Genomic DNA, 12,857 nt, shown 5'->3' with positions numbered 1-12,857 from the left:
AAACACTCAAGAATCAAATAAGGCCCAATAAAATGCTCTATGAATATCTATGCTGTACGTACAGGAAACAAATATGTTCAAACCATCATGGCTCAGAAGACACCTGTAACCTCCTCCACCAGGGTACCATGGAACTAGATAGCTTGTGCCCTGAGTTTTTTTTCCTTTCTAAGAACATTAAAATGCTACAAGGAGTCATTTAGTTGACAATAAATGATGGGACTTCCAAAGGTGGGTAAGCATCATTTTCTGCTCATGCTCGTGTTTCTGAAGCAGGTCACTGTCCTCTCCACATGGACAACTCTGCAGTCCTTTAGGGAGTCACAGGTTGTGCTGGGATGAGTTTCTTTTGTCATGAAATTAAGAGAAATACAAAACACACCCTGCCCTTTCTAGTAATAAAGACCAAATTATTGCAGTGGTCAAAGAGGAAGATACCTCTCTCCCACTTGTTTCAGTCACTAACATATCCTTTCATTGTCAGGCAGGTATCTCATTTCTGTCCTGGACACCTACTTGTACTGTACTTTCATAAGTACTGATACTTTATTGATGGTGTTTATGCATCTTCCTACTCTGGACCTTCTCCCAAGAGACTACCAGGACCCATCTAATTAGTGACACACCATAGCTGAACAAATTTGTGACTTTGTTAGTAAAGTATTATTTATGTCCTGAGGAAGACATGAATGGCTGTGTTGTGTTTCCTGTCCAGTCACAAAGAGCAAAGTAACTCTGTACCATCCCAAATCATCTGCACGAGCTGCTAAATCTAGTCTCTCAAACCTAATGCCAATTTGCGTGCTGAAATAGTGAGTTATCAGCAGTTCTATTGCTTTGAACAAGAGAGCCAGTGTTTCATAAAAGACTGTCACAATCAAGCAAATGAAGCCTGACCTCTTTCCCAAGAGCCATCTGATACTGAAAAATAAATGCTGGGACCACAAAGGATCTTAAGAGTTTTCAGGAATTTCTTTTGTCTCAGACTTCTCAATTCAGTGCCCTTCCTTCCCTCATCACCTTGACAGAGAAATCATTCAGAGGATGATTGCTCAAACCGTTACAAGGACAGAGGCACCAAAACCAGAATTTGGGTGAGACTGAGTGCTGACACTAAATAATGGCTTTCCTGACAGGCTCTGCTCAGCTTCACCTTCCCTCATGGGAGGCCTGTAGATTTGACTTTGACTATTTCAGATCTGCCTCTGTGCGTGCTCCACAGCCTTCACAGCCTCCAAAGACGTGGAAGGCTCAGTCCCAGAAGAGTCAGAAAGTTGGCCTACTGCTCCCCAGACTACCCTTCCCAGGGACTCAATCAGCACCAGCTTTCAGGGTCCAAATGTTTACCCACAGGTGGGTTCTGCATAGCAAAGAGTTACCTCTGGATTCTTTTAAGAAGTGGTCCAAGAGGGTAACACGTGTCTGTTTAAAGAGCCATGGGGTTCGAAGTCTGACTTGCCACAGGCAAAAGCAGATTTCAACCTTGTCGGTCCAAGGGAGCAGGACCCATTTCTCAGAAGTTTTCCCAAACTTTGCAGCAGTGAAAGGCAGGAAAGCACTTACCAAAGTCATCTTGTTCAAGCTCTGCCTCCATTCAGCAGCAAATGCAAAATGTACTGCACCATGCTCTGGCAAGACAAACCCCCTAAGATCTACACATATATATGAATTTGCTTCAAACTGGCTTCTTGGATTGCAGGTAGAAACTTTTGCTCATGGGAAAAAACAATGGCAATATTTCTTTTTAGCAAGTAAACAAATTCTTAGCACACACAGGAAAGTCTGGTACCTTCATTCACCTTTTATACTATGTTTGAATGTTCCTTTCTGCCAGTAAAGCACTGTAAAAAGAAGATGGTTGTAATCAGATCATTGGCTAAAACAACTGATCAATAGCAACTGCATATGCTGCAAAGAGCCTTTAATGGCTCTTAATCCCCATTAGGCTGATCTGGAGGAAGTTGAAGGGGAAACTGCATCACATTTCAACCATTTATAGCAGCATCCTGGTACTTGAGCAGCTTTCAGGGAATGGGAGCATTTGTTCTGAGGTGCTCTGGGACAGTCATCAATAGGGTAGGAAACTATTGCATCATTATTATTCAGGAAATGCTTTGGGGACTCTCCAGGGAATTGACTCCAAGGATTATAATTTTTTGACAGGAGCCTATGTGGGGTCAACCAGCAAAGAAGTACCATGTGAAAATTTTCTACCATCGGTAATAAAACGTATTTTGGGATGTATTTGACACCAGTTACAAAATCAAAAAGGTTAGTTTTGGTAATGTAAGCCACCATACTGTCTTTAGGAACATCTTCCAAACCAACATTATTTATATTCCTGATATGTTACCATGCAGCCACATAATGACAGAAGTTTCAATATATTCTTGGTTTGCTCCCTCACTAAACCAAATAAAGAGTCCACACCACACTCTGCAATACACCCATAGATGGCTTGAGAGCATTTTCTTGTGTCTCCCATGTCACTCCTCTGTGCTGAAACAATTCTACATATATGCCTTTTCAGCCTACACATTTTGTTTCGCAAAGAAAAAAGACCAACTCTAAGAATAAGGACCTAAAACATGTACCACCTATTCCATAGCTACTAGACATTATCACAGGATTCAACAGGAATTTGTAAAGAATTCAGTGTTTAGTTTACCTGGTGATGTATCTTTCTCTTACTGACTCTGAGAAACATAAGGCCTTTGAAGATCAAATTAAGTTGCAAGCTGCTTAACCTGAGTAGCGTCCTGTGGACAACAGCCCTTGGGAATGATCAGTTTGGATTCCAGTTACATTCATGGTAAGCGGGGAGAGCTAGTTAAGCTTGTCAGGGCTGTGGCTGAGATATAAAGTTAAAGAAACTGTGCTCCACAGGTCAGGGATCTGTGCATCTCTTTCCCCTGTGCATACTTGGTATGTATTGAAAGAAATTCAGTGAAGCCTATTTCACTGATGAGATCTAGAGCTGTACTAACTGCAGTTTCTCTTTACCAAGAGAATTTTTAGCAGTAAGTGAACTCTTGGAACGTCTGTGAGTCTGGGATAAATCTAGTGTTAAATGATGTCTTTTATAAAATGGCACCAATGGCTGCAGGTATGTAGAGTATTGCTTTAAAATGCCAGCATTGAAATAGCAGCCAACTCTCGTGTTCTCAGAGGTCCTAATTTTTGCTCTTCTTCAGTGTGTCTAGAAGTGTGCAGGAAACCAAGAGGCAGCTCTGCCTCAGTGCAACTCTGCTGTCACTACTGCAGGAAAACACAGCTCAGTGAGCTTACCTAAATATCATCTAACCTCAAGAGGCCCCAGCACTTTCTTGTGAATTGATTTTTGCAGCTGGAAGGATATTTCCCCTTCGCAACTCCAACCACCTCAGAGATATCATCAGACCAGTATCAGCTTTGAGAAGAACATATGTACTTCTTGCTTCTTTAACAATTCATAGAAGAGGGCCTAAAACCAGAGAGGATAGGCAGTTCTGTTCTTAATTTTAGGCGCAGAGATGTTAAGTCAGTCTGTAGTATCAAGGGATTAGTATGGTCTCTGAGTGAAATTTGGCTATCATGTCATGTTTTCCAGAGCAATTACACAAATGTGGTGCTTTAAAAAAAAAGAGACCCCAGAGAACCATCCACTGCTCTAGAGCAACTCTTGGGAAGTCATCCAGTTATTCCTCTGCATTTTCAATTGAAGGCTCCTATCAAAGCCTTATGAAGTCAGCGGAAAAGATTTTCAGTGGAAGCTGTCTATAAAATAGGTGAGAGGAACCTCTTTGATGAGCAGACTGGGTTTCTTTGCCTTTCTTTGCCTTCATCCTGAAAAATCAGAGGTTCAGAAACTGAGGATCTCAGTGCTCCTAATGCTTATACTGGCAGTTTTACCCAAAAGACTAAATATAGAATTTTGTTAAACTGAGCCTTATTCCTAAGGCTTCTTGTGTGTCATTTATGCTTCTGGTGGCTAAATAACAGCTGCAGTAATATGAAGAGATTACAGAAAAGCACCAGCCACTGGAACCAAAGAGGTTGTCCCATGGTGCTTTTGTGCAGCTTGTTTCATATCTGCCTCGTGAAGTCCTTTGCCTTCCTAAAATAATATGTAATTAACATTCAAGACACATGCTTTCTACTAGAAAATGGGAATAAAGCATAACAGAATTTTTTAAGAATGCTGATTTTTTTTAGTTGTGTTCTATTTTGAATCTTCAAAATGACATCTGCTTTGTGAGAGACTTAGGAATCTGGAAGGAGGTTTGCAGAGGAGAATGAAATCATATCTCTGATCCTTCTGTATTCTATCAGCTTCAAAAGAAATACTTGTACTTGCCTTCCTGCAAAAATCAGTACAATGCCCACTCACTTTTTGACGGTTTTATATAACACCCTGCACTGTGGAAATATTTTGAAAAGTTTATTTTGGTGTTGTATTTCAATTAGGATAATCAAGACATTTAGGCATTTTAATAAACATGACTGGCTAAAACCACACATCTGTCAGAAAACACCAGTGATCCACAGTATTATCTGCAGCTTTATATATCAGGAGTTGAAATAGCTGATAGAGAAATTCCCTAAAGATTAAAAAAAAATTGCCTTTTTAGATAGATTATGTATTTCCAATTGTTCAAGCTCTTCATGTGAGGGACAGAAAACCCTCCTTATCTGTGTGGAGATCTTAAGAGGCTTTGTTTAAATTACTTCCTCTGCAGTAAGTGTGTATAGAAGAGATGGCTGGGGTCTGTGACAGTGTAAGGATGTATGAAGACCCAAACTTTAATCTTCTAGGCTCATCTTGAGCTCCTTAGGGTAAGATCTGGTTCTCAAATCTAAGCTGCAGGGATGCCTGGGGCTCTTCAGAGGCTGAGACCAGGGAGATGAGCTACCTGCCCACAGGTGTTGGGCACTGGTGAACATCTGTGTGGCATCAGAGGTGAGGAAAGAGGTCTCCTGGATCTTATTTGAGTTGTCACAAAGCCCCAACCCTACCTCGATGGTATGACCAAAGCTGGTGATGCATGGCATCCCACGGCAGCACTGAGGGTAGTGGGGAAGCAATGGGCCACAGAGCTACCTTTGCTGACAAGACCTCATGTCCAGGGAGTTTTGACACACTGGGGCTTGGATGTGGGACACTGTGGAGGCTTATCTAGCCCTCATGCTAGAAGTCCCACTGCTCTTCTACATGGGCACCTATAGCACTGCCAGAATCATGCCAAGAGTGATTATGGGGCTCTGGAATGAGGGTCAAGGACGTGGACATCCATTGGTGTCTCCTTGGACCTGCTAGAGAAGGGGAACTCAGGGAAGATTAGATGGATTCCACAATTCTGTGCATTAACAAATGTTTGCATAGCTGGGGTTGAAAATAGGGATTTGAATTCTAGGACCCTGGTATTTTCTTTGAAGATCAAGAACTGACAGGAAAAGACAGGACACCTGACCAGGTAGGGAGTCTTTGCAAACAAGCTGGTCAATCTGGTGAGAAGAGCTTTAAACTTGGAGAGATGAAGGTCATTATGTCATTGTCCCCTGGTTTGATAAGCAAAGAGTGCAGAGAGATGTGGAAAGTGGAGACTTTTAATCATCAAAACAGGGCAGAAGGGAGTCCACCCCAAGTACATGGCACACAGGGAAGGAAGTACCTACAGGATACAGAGGAAATTCTCTTAGCATTTTGGAGGAAATTGGCATGACTGAGTGCCCCTCTGAAGTGCCTGTACACTAACATATGCAGGATGGGGAGCAAACAGGAAGATTAAGAGGTCTGTCTGCAGGTGTAGGATTTGCAGGGTTATACAGATCTCACTGGAATCATGGAGAGATGTGGTGAGACAGCTCATGACTGGAACAATGCAGTGGCTCTTTGGGAAGGACGTGCCAGGATGGTGAAGAGTGGAGTTGTTTTGTACATGACAGAGGAACAGGGATCCATGAAACTCTGCCTTAGGATGGGTGAGGAGCTAGCTGAGACCTTATGGATCTAAATTAGAAGGCAAAACAACATGAGCAACCTTGTCATGGCTGTTTGTGACAGAACCAAGATCAGTAAGAAGTATTATGTGAGTCTTCTTGAGAAAAGTGTTTCACATTTGCAAGCCCTGGTCCTCATGGGAGAATAACCAACTCAGTATCTTCCAGAGAGGTAATACAGCAGGGGAGAAGCAATCCAAAATGTTTCAATTATGGTGAGTGAAAGGAGTAAATAAGACAAAGCCAGGCTCTTCTCAGTGATAGCCAGTGAAAAGATAAGAGGCAACAAGCACAAATTTAAATATAGAAAGTAAAGTTGTTCTTTGCTACAAGAGTGGTCAAAAAGTAGCACAGGTTGCCCAGGTAAGTTGTGAAGTCTTCATCCTTGGAGTTATCCAAAATCTGATCTAGCTGACCCTGCTTCAGGCAGGGGGCTGGATTAGAAAGTCCCCAGAGGTGCTATCTGACCTAATTGATAGTGTGATCCTCTGGGTCATTAGTGTGGGGGTCAGTGGGCAATTTTTGTCTTTTGGGAGGAAATGTCACGGGGACTGGAGCTTTACCATGGTCACACCGAAACTGACAGACCCAGGAGCTTCTCTAGGATCTCAGTTCTGTGTGCGTATCCTGGCACTGGCTTGGGTTAGGGAGGGCTCCTGCATCCTTCTCCTTGATTTCTGCTGGAAGGGAGCCACACTGCAGCACAGCCAGGGTTCTGTGAAGTAAATTCTCCTTTGTGCACTAATGATCTCATTTTCCTTCTAAATCAGGAAGGTTTTTAGGGAATCTTGCTTTTCTTACTCAGTCCAATATAAATTCCTTGAAATTCCCAGCTGGAGGGACAGAAAGAGAAAATTCCTATGCAGCTCTGTTTCATCCCAGAGAGGATTTGACAAGGCTGAGAGTCTAAGATGAGTCCAACACAGACAGAAGAGCACCAGTCTGAAGTACACACAGCAACCAGAAAGCTGACAAGCTGTTGCATTTTGTAGCAGATGCAGCTCTAACAGGGTATGTGGCTTCATTCCTAGACATAATGAGTTGCAAACGCACACTGGGAATGCTGGTTTTGTTCAAAAAATATCTCCTCAGTTAATATACAATATGTGCACTGGATGAATGTGTGCTTCTATTCCCATAAAGCAGTGAGAGATCACAGAGAGGGGCTGTCACACTTTACTGGGCTGATACTGATTATTTTGGCTGTTCATATTGTTGCTCTCTATTCCTCTTCTGAAAAATATAGTTAAAAAGTTAATGCTCAGAAATCAAATTAAAGGATATCTCTTCTTCCTCAAGAAGTACAGTTCCAGGTGGTTCAAACGGATGGATATATTCTGCCTGAAGTTCAAGCTGGTGGAATGTCTTCACACTTTCTGTGCAAAAGTCTGAAGATTAAGTCATGCATGCACCAAAATGCAGATGAGTTGTTGTACAGATCAGATCAGATCAGTCTCTTCTGTGTACTCGAGCAAGGAAGCAGAAAGCAGAGAGAACAGTGACCACACATATTGGGAGCTCCAGAACGGATTAAATGTCATCAAAAGGGTGCAAAGAGAGAAAAATTCTTCCTTCAAGACAACACAAAGGCAAGAATGGACGATCAGGTACCAAACAGGTAACCAGATAAGGCAAATTCACTAACTAAACATGAACATGATACCAGGGCAAATAAACAGCACACTGAGGAATATATCCAAGCACGGATGTAATTCTGTCAACTTCATTTTACATCATTAACATATGAATGACAAGCTTCACAAGCATCAAAGACAAGATGTTCAAAGTAAATTAAGTATCTGATATGGAATATGATGAAATAGAAGGAAGAATTGCTACCAGAAACAATGTTGATTGAGAAGAATTTCTGAGACATTAAGCATGTACACACTGGGTTCAATGTCAAAGAGGTAATAAAATAGCAGAGTGGCAAGTTAAGAAAAATTACCTCTTTTTTTTTCTTTCAGTTTGAGGGTCCAAGAAGTTCACGTGCTAAGCAGCAATGCCCACTACACTACAAGCCTGTCCTCAGCTGCAACCTCCATCTCAATGAATAGGAAAATAATTTGAGGCAGTAGCAGTACAGGGAGACAAGGCTGTGATCGTAAACTTGTTTTCAGTGTTGCCATTAGTGTTCAGATACTGAATTTTTTATTAGCTTTTGTAAGCTAGTAATGACAGAATTAGGCTTGCAGTCTTTGACATACTATGTCATTTTTCTGCTGCCACAACAAATTGCAGAATCATGTGCCTGTTGAAGGTGCTGAAAGGATCAAAGTGGGTGCGACTTCCTTGTCAGAAGCAACTTCTAAAATCAGCTTCTTAAGGACATTCCTCCTACTGTGCCCTTTATTTCAACTATATTTTGCATTTAATTCTGCCAGCTGGCCCATTTAGGAGCTTGCTAGTGGACTCTGAATCAGATTAAGTGGTCTATCCAGCATAAATGAGGAAGATGGAAGAGGAACAAACTAGGTAAACATTTATATTCATGATCTAGGGCTACTAAAAGACACTGATAGCTCAATGTATGAAAACAACTGCATTTTTCTACCTAAAGTTTTTGCTGATTCTGAGAGAGGGAAAGGAATAAAGTGATTTCATTAGAGAACTTTTTTTTTTTTTTAACTTGGAAAACTGTTATTAAGAAGATGAAAAAAGAAAACAACTGCACTGCTGGGAAGTTTACAAGGTGAAGAACTCAGAATTATGCAATGCCTCAAACCATATGAACACATAATCTACAGCATGCACAGGCACATATACGTTATCAGAGTGTATTTAGTTGCATGACTTTATATGACAAATACAGTGTATCGTGTTCATCTGCAGTACTGCCGTGTGCAATTTACTGGACAGATCATGTCCTAAGGATGAATCAAAGTGAAGTGGACAGTTATGTGAAGGACTCCTATCTCTGGCTGGTTTCTGAGAACGGGATATACTACATGAAACAGGATGAAAATTTCCAGAAGAGAAGCAATTTTCGTGATTAAGTCCCTGTACTATCATCCTGATCTCTGATTTTTTTTCTCTGTCTAAATCGTAGTTTTTCTGTGTGATACTGATCATAGCATTTGTGCAAACTCTATCTCTGTGATCACTACTGTTTCATTTTCTGAGTGCCCAGTCTGAAACAGCTGGAGTATTGAACTCATAATTGCAAAAGTTTGATATGAACTGTGCTCTGAACACATAAAAGGCAGCAGAATGCACAGAAAAAACTAGGCTCTATTCTTGAGAACTAGCCTCTAAAAAGGAACTGATATAGGGCAATTTTGGCTTTCGTGTCAGTGACTTTGTTCCCAATTCGTAAACCTGAGACACCATCCTATGACGTGTATATAAATGGATGTGGTATATAAATGGATGTGGTATATAAATGAAGTCATTAATACCTACAAAGAGGACACAGATGTCTGAATCAGATTAAAGACCGGGAAAAAGGAATGCATTTGTGCTCAGTGCACCTTTTGGATATTAAGTATTAAATGACATATGGGACCACTCATAAAAGAATGAACAAAAACTGTTGTGGGTCATGTTGATTAAAGTCTCTATTGCAGTGCATGTACACAGTTGGCAGATACAAGACAGTAGGGTACTTTAACTGGGTATTTCCTGTCTGTCAAGCTTCACCAGTCTTTCCAGGTAAGATTTTGTATTTTGTTTAGAGATATTTATATACTTGTAAATTTCTGAAATTTCTACATGGGCAGTTAAGAGCCAGTGATATCAACCCCCATTACATTGATAAGGAACTGATCTAGGCTATGTGAATCTAGATAGAGGAAAAAGATCTAAATAATTTAGAAAACTCTAATTTTTTTGGCAGTTAATAAAATTCAAAGATTACCCGGGTTAAGGAAACAATGAGAGAAGATTTTTTTTTTTAGATTCTCAAATGTCAGCTACAGAAAACATGCCCTGGGCATGCATAGTTTTGTAGGAGACTATGATATTCTTTTTTCATGGTACCATTGTTAGGTCTTTCATATCTGAAGAAATGCTAGTCACAAACACAAGGGTTTGAACCATTGTATAGTTCAGACAATGTATTCCGAAGAAGAAAAGGGCTCCAGCTAATATTATTCATCTGCTCTGCTCTATTTGCTTCCCCCTGAAGTCAAGTCAGAACTTATTTTCAAAGCCTTCAATAGCCTACAACAAAATTTGCTCTTAAAACAAGTCTCATTTTTGGGTGCCCTTGGCCACTTTTGCATTTTCTTGTGAGAAATGACACGTTCATATGCATGGCAACAGAAGCTCAGCAGATGTCTCAGCAGATACAGATCTGAAATGCATGTCCCTTCAGAAGATATGCAAAATTCTCTATTTTTTATGAACTACCTAAACTTGGTGTATCTGCATGTCTGCTGCATCATTACCATTTTTGTTAAAAGCAAATGTGTTTGAAAGTCTGTAGCTAAAGTGCACCATGGGATAAAATGTGGACTTTGGGAATGGCATGATAATCACACAGCAACAAACTGAATATCAGAGTGATGAGCACTGTTTCAATACATCAGGACTGAAGAAATCAGGCAAAAATGAGATGGGCTATTTCACCCCACCTGAGAGCACTCAGAACAAATCTACTTATGTTTGACCCTTGGGTAATATCACAGTAGCTAGGGAAAGGCATCTGAGCTGTGATATAAATAAATAAACTGTGAACAAGATCTATTTTTCTCCAACTGAAAAATAACTCGCATCAAAAGGGCAACAAATCTCTGTTTCAGAGTTTCTTATAGTCCTTGCTGTTAGACTAAACCCCATATTTGATTAACAGAAAATAAATAAATAAATAAATCAGCATTCTTGATATGACTGTTATTTTTCTCCCTTTTTTGTTTTTTTTTTGGACTCATTTATATATTTACACCTGATTATTTTCTTTACAGGGCTCTTCACTTGATGTTCTGTTTTCTCTGCTGGTGTTCAGGCATATGCAGTACCTGTTTCATTAGTGTCACTTGGCTTTTCATTAGACAAAGAAAATGAGCCTCTACAGCATTCAAGGAAGAGGCCAATAAAGATATATTACTGTCACTTCACTCAATAAGAGCAGATGGGTCATAATAGTAAGGCTGATATCAGTACATTTGTAGAGTGATTCTTTCTTATCAGGCAGTTAATGAAATGAATTTCTATCATAGCATCTTTAAAATATAATACCCTCACAACTGTCTTTAAAGACCTATTTTGAACCAAATATGTTATCTATCAAAATATTCATTAAAATAAGGTGCAGGCCTACAGGAAGAGACAGATTAAATCATTGAGGCATCTGGGCCTCTTATTCCTCTAATGTGACCTCATTATATCGTAATTTGTTATTGCAGAAATTTAATTTTCTGATGCCATGGAATTATTGAGGGTCTTCCCATTTCCAGCATTTTCACTCTACCTAATTGTAAACTTCAAGATCATTTGGTATTTGATACTGTTTGGCTCCAAGATTGGATAGGAAACCGATAGCTTGTAAATGAGGAAGCACTTAATGAGGAAAACGTGATGATATCTATTGACTGTATTCTAAAATAAGATAAATAAATAACAGTTTCACTTGAGATGCCCTCAACTTCTCCCTGACACATTTATTAACTTTGTTCAGAGCAGATGCTTCATTGCCTCAATATCAAGTAAAGAGGCAGATTCAAGAGACTAACCCTGGACGCAAACCCACTGGTCCTACCACTGAGTAGCCACTGATCCCATGGGTATGAAGGAGAAATTTCCTGACCTGAAAGCCTGGCAGCTGGACTTTAAATATCATGGGACCCCCATGACAAGCACTTCAGCTAAAACATGCACCTGCGAGACTTCTTCATGCACTCTCAGGGTTCTTCATTGGGACACTCTTCCCTCCCACTGAAATATACTGGAAAAACAAACTTCTTTCCTGGCACTCTCTTAATCCTCCCCAGCTGAGGCGTATTGGGAGACTTCAGATTTTCCGGGAATTCATGACCAAAGTTCTATCACCTACCAGTTCTTTATGAAAATCTCATGTAAACAATATAACAACATTGTCTTACAGGGAAGGTTCTGTAAGTTTCGGATACTGCACAGCTGTTGCACACAGGACAAAAAACCAAAACATCAACGTCAATGCCCATAGCTCTGGATTCAAAGCTGTCACAAACTGGGGTAGAATAATGAGAAGGACATACCTTCAGTGAATGGTATTCCAATGTTCCTATAATTTGCCACACCAATCACAAAATGAACTTTGAGGGCTTTAATGATCAAAATTGGTGCTTGATCAATCTGGCACAGCTTCTCCCACTGCTCTGAAGTTTGAAAAAACCTTGTGCATGTCCAAGTCAAAGAAGAATTTCCCCTGCAGGTTTAAAACCAAAATAGCTTTAATTAAGCAATTTAAAAAAATTTTAACAAATCAGGTATAAGCAACTGAACCAAGTTCTCTACAAGTACAGCAATATGAAGAATGCATTCAAATTGCATGCAGCTTTGTCATGTACTAATTTACATATATACTTGTGAAGTCTAAAATTAAAAATCTTAAGACAGTTCTAAATAAACAGAGAGTGGGTTAACATTAATATTCATGTGCAAAATTTGGCCAAGGTATTTAGCTTCATTTTCTATGGATACATCAACTTTTCATTCTTTAGTGAGTGAATGAAAATACCTTTGCATTGATGTTTCAGATTACAAAAGAATTCACAATACAGAGGTTATTACTTCATAACCTCAACACACCTCAAGAGGAATAATCATCTGGAACGTTCAGATTTTTTTCAATGAAAACAAAAAATCTTTCATTTTTCAGTCTGCAAGTGGATGCAGGAATTCTAGATGTTAAAAATAAAACCAAAAAACAAACAAAGGACATCTCCCTGAGGAAGCTT

The 12,857-nt window shown here is 39.9% G+C and overlaps 1 long non-coding RNA gene across 3 annotated transcripts in view; it reads right to left on the bottom strand.

Moving 5' to 3' along the window:
* The window catches only part of LOC125317412, a 123,479-nt gene that overhangs the window by 46,288 nt on the left and 64,334 nt on the right, over window positions 1-12,857 (bottom strand). For all 3 annotated transcript variants that reach the window (XR_007200067.1, XR_007200068.1, XR_007200069.1), the window contains exon 2: window positions 12,156-12,325. This is a non-coding gene — a long non-coding RNA (uncharacterized LOC125317412). The remainder of the gene's footprint in view (window positions 1-12,155; window positions 12,326-12,857) is intronic.

Source organism: Corvus hawaiiensis, chromosome 26, assembly GCF_020740725.1.
Source record: "Corvus hawaiiensis isolate bCorHaw1 chromosome 26, bCorHaw1.pri.cur, whole genome shotgun sequence".
NCBI lineage: Eukaryota > Metazoa > Chordata > Aves > Passeriformes > Corvidae > Corvus > Corvus hawaiiensis.
This window is presented reverse-complemented; position numbering and strand designations above follow the sequence as displayed.